General features: G+C 49.1%; 1 protein-coding gene and 1 pseudogene across 2 annotated transcripts in view; one reads left to right on the top strand and one right to left on the bottom strand.

Annotated features, from left to right (window-relative positions):
* Positions 1 to 12,345, bottom strand: part of AHDC1 (AT-hook DNA binding motif containing 1) — a 202,885-nt gene that overhangs the window by 43,975 nt on the left and 146,565 nt on the right. The window lies entirely within an intron of this gene.
* Positions 3,184 to 3,292, top strand: LOC118088037 (5S ribosomal RNA; annotated as a pseudogene).

The raw sequence follows: 12,345 nt of genomic DNA, 5'->3' as shown, positions 1-12,345 counted from the left end.
ACTCAGGGACAAAAAGGCCGGGATCCCCAATGGCACCTCTCTGGAGGCTTCACCTGGGGCAAAAAAACAGGCTACCCCCCCCCCCTTACAGCACTGCTATATGCTTGTTTTACAAAAGTCATATCCAAATACAATGAATTAGTACCCAAACCTCACTATACACACTGATTCAGATATACAAACAGCCAGACCTGTGTGTAATACTGGAAACAAATAAGAAGCCTCAAACAAGCCTTGCTTTTTGTGTTTTGCTTGTCCACAGCAGAAACCATGTTGAGAGGGAGGGGGAAGGGGAAGAGATGGGAGAAATAAGAGAGTATCCCCCCCCCCATTCCTTGTTTGCTTTTTACCAGGTTTTGTAGGTGTTTCGTGTTTTCCCCCATCATTTGGGGGTCAAAATTCCATGGCTGGGAACACATTAGAAAATTTCTCATAGGAATCACTACCAACTGTCAACTTGTTATGCGAATGCTCGCCTAACAAAAACAATGTGATCCTGAGAATGCATTGCATTTGGATAGCGATACATGCGTGGAAGTCTGTGCTAGGGTGGCCTCTAAGTCTCCGAGAGCGCCCAGTCTTTCTCTGAAGCTGTAACAACACATCATACAATACAGCAAGTGGACCCCACCCCTGGCCCTAACTGGACGTTCTTCTACCCTGTTCATTGGCAGGTGATCAGACAAGCCAGAGACAGGCCTTTCTACTAGTTCCGCCAGCCTATACGCAGACATGTTCGGCAGCAGAACGGCCTGCTGGGAAGGGGGCAGGAGCCAAGTCCCAAGCAGAAGAGGCTGGTGACTCACTCTTCTGGCTCAGGGAATGGCCCCTGTGCATGGGACCGAGGCCAGGCCAGGCCGATCCTCTTCCTCCAAGCCTCCACACGTTTTGCTTGCTCAGAGGGAGGAGCCGGAATGACAGGGCCTGACATGCTGCCGCATATGCCCAGCCTAGGGTTGACCTAAATCCCTCCACTGGCCCTTCGCTGGGAACTGCCAGGACCCAGGTCCTCCGTTTGCCGGAAGCCTGGTTGCGCCAAGCATTCAAAGGCTTGGCCCCAGAAAGGGAGAGGTGGAAGAGGGCCACAGCAGAGGAAGGGAAGGAGGGAAGGCGCAGAGGGGGGGTGGGTGGGCTGGGCTAGCCAACAAGCTGCTTTTTCTTTCCCTGCGCTATGTTCCCTTTCACCTCCCCTGCTCAGCCGCAGGCAGCGGCCACATGTTTCACATTAGGATCTCTGGACTTCGCCATTCCTGGGGTGTTGGCCAGGGGTATTCCTCTCTTCTCCGCCTCCCCCCCACTCCACCCCAGTCACAAAACTCTAGCAGAGACCACACAGGAGATGGGAAAGATGCTTGGACAACAAGCGGAGTGGGGGCAGCAGAGAGAGAGAGGAGGGTATGCGGTGCGGGGGGGGGGGGGGAGAGAGAGAGAGAGAGATAGACACGGAGGGAAAGACTTAAAAGGAGAGAAGGCGGCCATGCAGCTTGCATGAGATTGCAAAGGGAGACGGGTGGGCACAGCCAAAAGCACAGCAACAAGAGACAGCGGGAGGGTGTGTGTGTGTGTGTGTGTGTGTAAGTAAAAGAGAACAAGTGAGAAAGATTGCAGTCACCTCTCCTTGCTACCTCCTGACCCCTGGAGCCTTGGAAAGATAACAGCCCCCAAAGAGTGCTGACTTGCCTTTCAGAAATCCAATATCCTCGCCTGGTGAACTAATCGACTACCTGGGCTTGCAATAACCACCCTGCAAAAGGATTAATCCTGCCGCTGAAAATCTTTAATTAGTTTAACAGTTTCAGGCTCCATGGAGGCAGCAAATGGCAGACACAGGCACTCCAGCCTCCCTACACCCCCTGCCCCCGCCCCTTCTCCTCTCCCCCACAACTCAAGAACGGGACCTCCTGGGAGGCAGCTTCATTCCCTAGTTGAGATGGGAGGAAGAGGCAAGAATTTCCCACTAAGAAGGGCAGAGACACAGGAGAGGATGGGGAAGGGCAGGATCTTGCTTGCTCTTGTTAAAAAATAACTATGAAAGGGAGGGCTTACTCAATTGGAGCTCTGAGTGTAGTCCATGGGAGGTAGATGTGATCAAGAAATCTCAATATATTATTACCAGTAAATGGTGAGAACGGAAGGACAGTCCAAAACAGAGCTGGATTCCTCCTCCACATTATAGCCAAAGGCACCAAATATTGTATGATCACACTGTGCAAGTGCAGCATCTGGTATTGGGTAGACACTCCAGCATTGTGGATGCAAGTTTCTAGTCCTTAAGATTCTGAAACAATTCCTGGCTATCTGTCACTCAAGGTAGACTGACGGATGATGGTAGCACTAAGCATAAGAACACATATTGAGCAGGATTTCCACATAAATGTTCTTCATGCCTTCTTTCTTTTCCCAGGGTGGGGGCCCTTTCTGTGCTGGTGTGCACTGTGGGGAACCATATGTCTCTTTCGAACTAAAGGGCAACAATGCTGGAACACGAAAAAAAGGCTAGACACAGGTACTGTAACAAATCCTAGCATCCAGCAGTGCTGCGTCTTTCGGTTAGTGGGCTGTACATTACGGAACATGAACACCCAGTTCTCAGACTGAGAAAGTCCCCTTTCACTACCAAGGCAAGAAATTGTCCTGCATCCGTCACACTGCTTGGGCCTACCCCTGGCATTTAATCAAAGGGGAAAGTAACTCAGTACGGTCCCTAATGGCATAAGAAGAGCAGGGTCCCACCAGCATGCTGTTCTCACCGAGGCCAACCATATGTTCACGGGAAGCCTGCAAGCAGGACTTGAGTGCAATATAACCTCTTCCCACTTGAGAGTCCCAGCCAGGGCCAGAGTGCTTCTGACAGTGGAGAGAGAACAGACATATTGGCTAGTAACCAGAAGTAGCCTTATTTGCCTTTATGTCCCTCCTCACACGAAACCGTAGCTCAGCAGTAGAGCATTTGACTTGCATGCAGAAAGTCCCAGGTTCGATCCCCAATGACACTGCCAGGTTGAACTGAGAATATTCTCTGCCCAAAAACCTGGAGAGGCCCTGCTAGTCAGTGTTGACAACACTGAGCTAGGTGGCAACTTCTTACGTTTCCTAATTGATGACTACGTGGTCTTTGGACATTACAGCCCTTCCGGGCGGCTTTGCCCGTGTTGTGAAAGGAACTGGATCAAAACATGTTTTGTCTATGGCCATACTACCCTGAACACACCTGATCTCAGAAGCTAAGCAGTGTCAGGCCTGGTTAGTACTTGAGTGGGAGACTGCCTGGGAATACAGAGTGCCGTGGGCTTTTGCCTCCTTGGACCTGGGATAGTTCAGTCAGTACAGCATGAGACTCTTAATCTCAGGGTCACAGGTCTGAGCCCCACATTAGGAAAAGATTCCTGCATTGCAGGGGGTTGGACTAGATGACCCTCAGAGTCCCTTCCAACTTTATGATTCTACAGTTTACTGTACAGAGGGAGGTTATCTTGCTAATACAGCATGGTACAGATAATAACAGGGCTGCCTTCAGATGTCTTTTAAAAGTAGGATAGTTGCTTATTTCCTTGTTATCTGATGGGAGGGCATTCCACAGGGCAGGCACCACTACTGAGAAGGCCCTCTGTCTGGTTCACAGTGAGGGAACCGCCAGAAGGCCTTCGGCGCTGGATCTCAGTGTCTGGGCTGAACGATGGGGGTGGAGATGCTTCGTTAGGTATACAGGACCGAGGCCATTTAGGACTTTAAAGGTCAGTACCAACACTTTGAATTGTGCTCGGAAACGTACTGGGAGCCAATGTAGGTCTCTCAGGACCGGTGTTATATGGTCCCGACGGCCACTCCCAGTCACCAATCTAGCTGCCGCATTCTGGATTAATTTCAGTTTCCAGGTCACCTTCAAAGATAGTCCCACATAGAACGCATTTCAGTAGTCCAAGCACGAGATAACTAGAGCATGCACCACTCTGGCAAGACAGTCTGCGGGCAGGTAGGGTCTCAGCCTGCATACCAGATGGAGCTGGTAGACAGTTGCCCTGGATACAGAATTGACCTGTGCCTCCATGGACAGCTGTGAGTCCAAAATGACTCCCAGGCTGCACACCTGGTCCTTCAGGGGTACAGTTACCCCATTCAGTACCAGGGAGTCCCCCACACCCGCCCGCCCCCTGTCCCCCCAAAACAGTACTTCCGTCTTGTCAGGATTCAACCTCAATCTGTTAGCCGCCATCCATCCTCCAACCGCCTCCAGTCACTCACATAGGACCTCCCCAGCCTTCACTCGTTCTGAATTAAAAGAGAGGTAGACCTGGGTATCATCTGCATACCGATGAACACCCAGCCCACCCCACCCCCCGATGATCTCTCCCAGTGGCTTCATATAGATATTAAAAAACATGGGGGAAAGGACGGAACCCTGAGGCATCCCACAAGTGAGAGCCCAGGGTCTGAACACTCATTCCCCAACAACCATTTCCTGGGCAAGGCCCAGGAGAAAGGAGCAGAACCACTGTATAACAGTGCCCCCAGCTCCCAACGCCTCTACATGGTCCAGAAGGATGTTATGGTTGATGGTACCAAAGGCTGCTGAGAGATCCAGCAGAACTAGGAAACAGCTCTCACTTTTGTCCCTAGCCTGCCGGAGATCATCGATCAATGTGACCAAGGCAGTTGCAGTCCCATGGTGAGGCCTAAATCCCGACTGGAAGGGATCCAAATGGTTTTTGTGGTGAGAAGGGCCAGGTACCAGCATGGAAGGAGGAGGAGGAGGAGGAGGAGGAGGAGGAGGAGGAGGAGGAGGAGGAGGAGGAGGAGGAGGAGGAAGAGTTTGGATTTGATATCCTGCTTTATCACTACCTGAAGGAGTCTCAAAGCGGCTAACATTCTCCTTTCCCTTCCTCCCCCACAACAAACACCCTGTGAGGTGAGTGGGGCTGAGAGACTTCAAAGAAGTGTGACTAGCCCAAGCAGCTGCATGTGGAGGAGCAGGGAAGTGAGCCCGGTTCACCAGATTACAAGTCTACCGCTCTTAACCACTACACCACACTGGCTCTGGAAGAATCTAGACTGGCATGAGGCTGCTCTAGAAAACAAAGCAAAGGAAACAAAGTCAAAGAGGACAGAAGTCATCAAGGGGGTCATAAGCCAGCCAGTTCTTCCCAAGCTCCAATGCTTTGGAGAATGGAATGGAAGGTCAAAGACTGAAGCTAAGGTTAAGCGATGATAAGGCAGATTTGGAAAAACAGATACTTTTGCACAGGCATCACAGCAGTAACAAGCAAATCAAGCCCAAATGCACAGAGAGGTTTTTTTGGCTGGGTCAGGAAGATCACACCAAAGCAGTAACCAATCTATTGCGGTGCTGATCCTCAGATGCAACAAGGAAGCACGGACAGGGTTGCATAGAAAACAGAAATTCTCAGGACCAGTGGAGGAGCTCAACTTCCTTCCAGTTCATCAACACCATCATGCATATCGGACCATTAAACATAGCTACCGGTATAACCAGAATTATAGAATGTTTGCGTTGTGGTGTAATGGAGAATGAGGCACAATCTCCAACAGGACATTCAGTATCCTGAAAGCCTAAAACTTTCAGGGTTTCTTTTAAAGTTTCTAGCCCTCAGGAGATGTGTGAATATGTGTGTAAGGAGAAATATCATTTCCAGCTGCTAAGCAGAAATTGATTTTATTCTCAGATCCCAAGAGTGTGATGTCCCAAGAGGAGAGTATGCCTTGATAGAGCAGAATAACCCTTCTGCTGTTTACTATTTTGGGAGGTGGGTGAGTGTTAATGGATCTCAGTAAGCACAATGTTACCAACTTTTCATAGCAGGAGAACAGACAGACAGCAGCAGATCCAGCCTTAATAAAGGGTTCTTGAAATGGTGGACCAGGGCAGTACAGGTGGCAGGGGTGGGGGTCCCCTGCTGCTTTTAGAGGGTGTTTCAAAACAAAACAACACTGATACTCTGGAGAATGATTACACCCTGGAGGCATAGGACTGAGGATAGTCAGAGCCTAAAATTCCTTCTCCAAGCATAGGAACCCAGGTAGCTGCCTTATACTCAGGGATCATTCACACATACCTTTGGGTTGCCTTGGGCTTTCTTGATCAGGGTTTTTTGTTTTGTTTTTGCCCCACCACTTTCCCCAGGAAGAGGTACTCTTTGAATGCTGAATCAGAACCAATGGCAATTCAGGTTTCCCACATGTTGTCGTTTGCTCCGATTCAGCAGAAAAGGGCAGATTTTTGTGGGGAAAGCACCGGGCCTTTAAAGTGCAGACCTGTGCCTAGAATGAGCTCTGTGTTAGGCCACTGTTCTACCCAGCTCAGAATTCTTCTCACTGATTGGCAGCAGCTCTAGGATTCCAGACAGGAGACATGAAACATGGTGGAAGTGGTTTCAAGGCGCATTTTTTACAGTTTCGATGCATTTTTGGCTGCCTGTTGTGTTCCTTAATGATTCCAGGCTCCCTTAATCCTGATGCTCTTCTTTATATATGGAATCTAGACACTAACACTGGTAAATGCAAGAGAATACATTCCATTAGGCTTTGGACCACCTGAGCGAGGCTTTCAGAAGCAATCCCCCACAGTCTCTGCCTTTCTTATTGCATTTCGATGTTCAACCCCTTCTACTGCTCTTCCTTTCATTCACTCCTTACTATTTGCCAGAATAACTCTTGTTTTGCATTTATAATTAGGAGACAAAACAGATGGCAAGTGATTCATCTTAGGTAATGGGTCCACGAGAGTCCCCTAAGCTGCTGGGTTTCCTTTGCTGGAGCCTATAACTTTAAGTTGGTGTTTTGCGGTGTGTGCATATTTTCCTCCCACCCCCCAAGTCAAGAACTGCTACCTGGCAAACATAAATCCAGCAGCTGTTTGGGGAGGCTCTCGAAAACAGAGACCACGGTTCTGTTTGACTGGTGACAGTGAACGATGCACAGAGACACGAAGCGTGGGAGATGCCCGTGGAGCAAAAGAGGGGGCTGTGCTTCTGGCAGGGCTGCTGCTGATAAAGTGCCATTTTTTGACACTGTTCTCAGCCCGAAAGCTTCATTCAGCATGGCCTGCTGTGGTGTATTATGGGATAATGGGGAATGTAACACAGACAAATCTGCATCAGTGTGAAAAGGTGGGTCTTTGAGATAACCTCTAAACAACAAAGCATGGAAATCTACAACAGGGGTGTGGGGTGGCCATCCATATTGAAGAACCATTTTAGGAGTCAGGAATTTGTCCCAAATAGGCAACCATACAATACAGACAGCCTCCAGGTGCATTTCGATTCCAATTAGCCATCTGATGGGTAAGGGTAAAGGGACCCCTGACCATTAGGTCCAGTCGTGAACGACTCTGGGGTTGCGGCACTCATCTCGCTTTACTGGTCGAGGGAGCCGGTGTACAGCTTCTGGGTCATGTGGCCAGCATGACTAAGCCGCTTCTGGTGAACCAGAGCAGCGCACAGAAACGCCGTTTACCTTCCCGTTGGAGCGGTACCTATTTATCTACTTGCACTTTGATGTGCTTTCGAACTGCCAGGTGGGCAGGAGCTGGGACTGAGCAACGGGAGCTCACCTCATCGCGGGGATTAGAACTGCTGACCTTCTAATCAGCAAGCCCAAGAGGCTCAGTGGTTTAGACCACAGCGCCACCCACGTCCCTTCATCCGATGGGAGCTATAGCCTAAAACATCTGGAGGGCACTAGGTTGGTGAAGGCTGGTTTAGATTGTAAGCCCTCAAGAAAAGGAAGTTTGCACACACACACCCTCTCTTGCTGGATATGTTCTGCAAAGGTGGAACAACTATTCCACCTCCATCTCCCTGGTTCTGCCCTTTAAAATCTTAAAACTCGCCTTCATTCACATTTTCTCCTCTCCCTAATACATTCACTAATGAAGGGAAAGTCCTCTTCCCACCCGTGGGCTTAGAAGCCAGCACATTTTAATGGTTGAGGGCTTGATAGCCTTTTAACTATATTCTTTGCTGTTTAATGTTGTGAGCAGCCTAGAAAGGTTTGAATCTGGAAAGGCGGGATCTAAATGACTTTTCGAAATCAAATAAAAGTGAAAAGACCAAGTTCTCGGATTTGAGGCTCCCTGAATCACATCTGAGACGGGCTGGAAAAGAGAACTGAGTGAATCCCACAGACACCCATGAACTTAACCTCTAGGGGTTCCTGAGTGTGAGAGATTTGGACAAAGCCCGAAAGATGTGCAATAGTAAGACTGGCATGGGATGTTACCTTTTTGTGATGCACTCTCTCTCTCTCTCTCTCTCTCTCTCTCTCTCTCTCTCTCTCTCTCCTCTCACACACACACACACACACACACACACACACACACACCTTTTGCCACCTGGTTCACCTTCCGGGAGGGTACTAAGGATTGGAAGGGAGCAGAGGGAAGGCACCGTGAAATCAGCCAACAGATGGGCTGCTGAAATAGTGCACCTTGGCCGGCTCTAACCAAAAAGCTGCAGTTCATAAAAGACCTAGCAGGGAGACAGGCTAAATTTAGCTGCTTTCCAGTGCCAGCTTTGTTTCCCCCCTCCATGCAGGAGAAGGGGGGGGTGTCTGTGCTTCTCTCTTCCAGCAGATCCTTGTCCCATCATGCTTTGCACTGGCTTCCTCCAGAGAGGGCCACGATGATGTCTAGGTCTGCTCTCACTGCCTCAGCTGGAGACCTGCCTTGCCTGCTTCCTATTTGTTTCCCCACCTTCAAGCTCAGTATGGCTTTCTTTCCTGGGATGGCTTTGCTTCCTCTCCTCTGCCTCTCGGCCACCAAGCACTAAGTTACTAATGGGCCTGACGTAAATGCCACTGCTTCCTCAGGCCAGGGACGCTGGCTCTGTTGCATTGTTTGCAGCTGTTGAGTCAGGCTCTCTGTAAAAGGGAGTCGCCATTTCTCTGTATCCACAAAGGCCAGCTTCCCTCACCCCAAAGACCTGCTTGCCAAGGCCTTGCAAATAAATCTTAGGCTGGAGAGAAAGAGAGAGAGAAAGAATACTTTTGTGTTGTGTGTTTTGCCCAAGAGAGGAGAGATAAAGGTGATTTGAAAAAGAGGGACATAGCTCAGAGTGTGTACTCTCATCTCAGTTTCCCCTCTCATAAATGGGGTTTTGCACTGTTTAAAAAACAAAACAAAAACAAAATGCATACACACACAAAAGCAGGCTTGAGCAGAGGCAGGAGGAGGAGAAAAGAAACATGTGTACGCAATGTGAAGTGGAAAACTTCCCTCAAATAAATTTCAGCTACTTTAAGAAATGGCTGTCTTTTCTGAGCTCATGCATTCTCCAGCTTGCATTACAGTAATTGTCTTATTAACACCTTGGTCAAGGCACTCAGTGCAGGAGAGAGATCGAAAGCTCCCTTGCACCAGGTCAGACCATTTGCCCCGCTAGTCCAGCAATGTCTCTTCTGACAAGCAGCATCTCTCCAGGTAGGAATGGAGGAGAAATGTTCAGTTCTTGTTTTAAAACCAACCAACCAAAGTCACTGGCCCTCAAGAAAGATTGGAAGACAGCTTCAGACCACACATTTCCCTGAATTCTGCGATGCAGTTTTGGATCTGTTTGTAAGAATGCATTGGGGGGGGAGGGGCGTGGCGGGTGTATTTCACACACAAAAAAAATCATGTGCAAAGGCAGTGTTTTGAGGAAATCCATTGAAAAGGACAGAAAAAATGCACTTTGGGGGAAACAATGTGTATAAAATGCATACAATTTAAACGTGAATGTTTACATCTGTAAAAGACAGAGAGGAACAGATCTATTATTGAGTGCATATGAAATGGACAGAGAGGTTCCTGGGATTCTCCGGGAGAGTTTTCTTCTCCTTTGGCCAGGAATTGAACCTCAGACCTTTTGCATGCAAAAGCTTGTGCCCTGGAGCAGAACTACGGTTGCTCCACAAATTTTCAGAGGGACCATGGTCAGTTTCTTTCCAACACTGGCCAGCCAATGACAGCCCTGAACCAGGAACATTGTGCATGAAGATCTCTTAGCTCTCAGGCAAGCCATGCCGAAAGAAACAGGAGGGGTCATCCCTTCCTGCAACCCAACCACCCAAAGCATCTATGCTGCTGGTGCACTTCTCTCTCTCAGCCAAAAGGCTGAAGAACACAGAGAGTTAATTCAGGAGCACAAGCTGGTTGCTGGGCGGACTTGCTGGATATGCGCCCATCCCAAGGTCTTAAGAGCTGAAGAGACACAATGCTTTCCAGCACAAAGCTGCTCAGGGACAGTGTGGATGATAAAAAGGAAGGTGGAGCCATGGAGAGAGAATGGAGATGGAAAAGGGGGCTTGAGGGATCTCTCTTGAGGGCCCTCATTGGCCAGGTGACAAGGGATCAACTTTTTGAACCTCTCCATTTCTGGCACAGTCTGCTTGATGGAGAGAAGAGAGTGGGAAAGAAGCAGGAGGATGGTGGGCAGAGTGCAATGAAGCAGAGGGAGCTGTGCAGACAAAGTAATCACTGGGCCTCCGTAATTTATACTGTATCAGGTGTAGGCGCCAATAGGCTCAAGTGGCTGACAGCAACACTTCCAGGCCTCTTCTCCTCTCCAATCAACTCTCCGCTTGCCAGGAGGAACATGCTGCCTTTGTGGTTCCTTATCTGTAGGACCCAGCCCTGGCCTGGGGGAGACTTCAGCAGCTCACAAGGCCAGTTCTTAAAGAATGGCTATGCTGGGAAAACACTGGGGAATGAAGGGAGGGGTAGGTGTGGTGTATCTGCCCCCCCAATCCTATTTGTGCAGCAGCCTGTCCCTTAACAGAATGTAGCAACACACAGTGCATCAGATCCAGCCCTGTGAAGCAAAAGTCGTCCAAAGGTCAGCAAGAGCAGGTCTCCCAGTTGCTTGGGCAAGCAAGCAAGCCTGACCTGGGAGTGTTTACGAGGGCCAGAGAGTATTGCCTGATGTACTCTGACCTATTTGCACAAGGAGGCTTCTATGGCTGCTGTGGGCGGGCACCCTGCAATTCCTACCGTCAACCAGATTTGGAAGGTGATGTCCAAGCTGCTTGCCTTTGTGAGATTCCTTAAGGCAGCAATGGAGAAACAATGACCCTCCATTTTCTCTTGGATTTCCACTTCCATCTACTCCAGCCCACATGGCCAATGTTCAGGGATGGTGGGGGCCAAAGGCCACAGGCTCCTCAACTCTGTCTTGTGGTAACCTGTTGCAAACTCAAGGGCTAACACAGGAGTCCCAAGAAGACCCACATCTCCTCTTCTGCAAACCAGGGTAGCCAATATGGTGCCCTGAATAAGTTGATGGACTCCAATTTCCATCAGCCCCAGATATCAAAACCAATGATCAGGGACGCTGGGAGTTGGAGTCCTACAACATCTGAAGTGAGCCATGTTGACTATGCCATTTTTGCAGTGCTACAAAGGGGAAAGAGGAGCGAAGAAGGCCAGGTCGTAGGATTCAGCTTCTCCCCTTCACAATGTTATAGTGGTGGTCTCATTGTCAACATGTTGGAGGCGTATCTGCTGTAGGTTATCTACTGAAGTGCTGCAGCTTGTTCAGAATCTAGTATAAAAGTCTTGCTGGATTGGACCAGGAGTCCAGCATTCTGTTTCCAAAAGTGGTCAAGCCAGATGAGAAACCTATTATGAACAGCTCCCCCCTGTCTGTTTCATCTAGCCAGAGCACAATAAATGCTCAACAGTTAGCCCCATCTCTTCTCTGCAACCCCCTTGCTTCTCTTGAAGAACAGTGGAATATTCTCCCTCCTCCCACCCCCTCCCCAAACTGTCATGAAAGAAAGAGTTTGAGAAAGCATGTGCTAGAGGACCAGCTATCGCACAATTTGGCCTATTCTAAATACAAACTCATTTGATAAGTGTGGATTATTATGCAGCCAAAATGGTACCATCCATGCTGACCTTTAAAGCCCTAAACGGCCTCAGCCCAGTATACCTGAAGGAGCGTCTCCACCCCCATCGTTCTGCCCGGACACTGAGGTCCAGCACCAAGGGCCTTCTGGCAGTTCCCTCACTGTGAGAAGCAAAGCTACAGGGAACCAGGGAGAGGGCCTTCTCGGTAGTGGCACCCACCCTGTGGAACGCCCTCCCATCAGATGTCAAAGAGATAAACAACTATCTGACATTTAGAAGACATCTGAAGGCAGCCCTGTTTAGGGAAGTTTTTAATGTGTGACGTTTTAATGTATTTTAATCTTTGTTGGAAGCCTCCCAGAGTGGCTGGGGAAACCCAGCCGGATGGGCGGGGTACAAATAATATATTATTATTATTATTATTATTATTATTATTATTATTGCCTCCAGTCTGCAAAGTGCAAAATGAATGTACACACAGTTTTTGGGGGGTTGTGGGACGACAA

This window comes from Zootoca vivipara, chromosome 6 (assembly GCF_965207765.1).
Source record: "Zootoca vivipara chromosome 6, rZooViv2.hap1.1, whole genome shotgun sequence".
In the NCBI taxonomy this organism is placed as follows: domain Eukaryota; kingdom Metazoa; phylum Chordata; class Lepidosauria; order Squamata; family Lacertidae; genus Zootoca; species Zootoca vivipara.
This window is presented reverse-complemented; position numbering and strand designations above follow the sequence as displayed.